Below are 390 nucleotides of genomic sequence, written 5' to 3' on the forward strand. Positions count from 1 at the left end.
AGTCTTGTCCTTCCAATTATTCCCAAAGTTGGTGATCAAAATGATCTATTTAAAAAAAAAAAAAAAAAGGAAGGCAAATCCTGAAAGTGACAGAATGAATTGGGCACCCCCTCCCCCCAAAAAAAATTCTTAATCTTAATCCACTCCTGTGGATGTGAACTCATTGCAAATAGGACCTTTTGAAGTTGTTATGTTTAGTTAAGGTATGGCCAACTGAATCAGAATGGGTCTTAATCCTATCACTGGAGGCCTTACAGAGAAGGTCACAGGGAGGAAATATAAGCTAGAAGTCAATGGAACCCAGAGGAGAAAGGAGAGGACATGGCCATGTGCACTGCCATGTGACACAAGAGCCAAGGAATCCCAAAGATCACTGGCAGCCAGCCACAG

The sequence above is a fragment of the Choloepus didactylus genome, chromosome 9 (assembly GCF_015220235.1).
Source record: "Choloepus didactylus isolate mChoDid1 chromosome 9, mChoDid1.pri, whole genome shotgun sequence".
NCBI classification, from domain to species: Eukaryota; Metazoa; Chordata; class Mammalia; order Pilosa; family Megalonychidae; genus Choloepus; species Choloepus didactylus.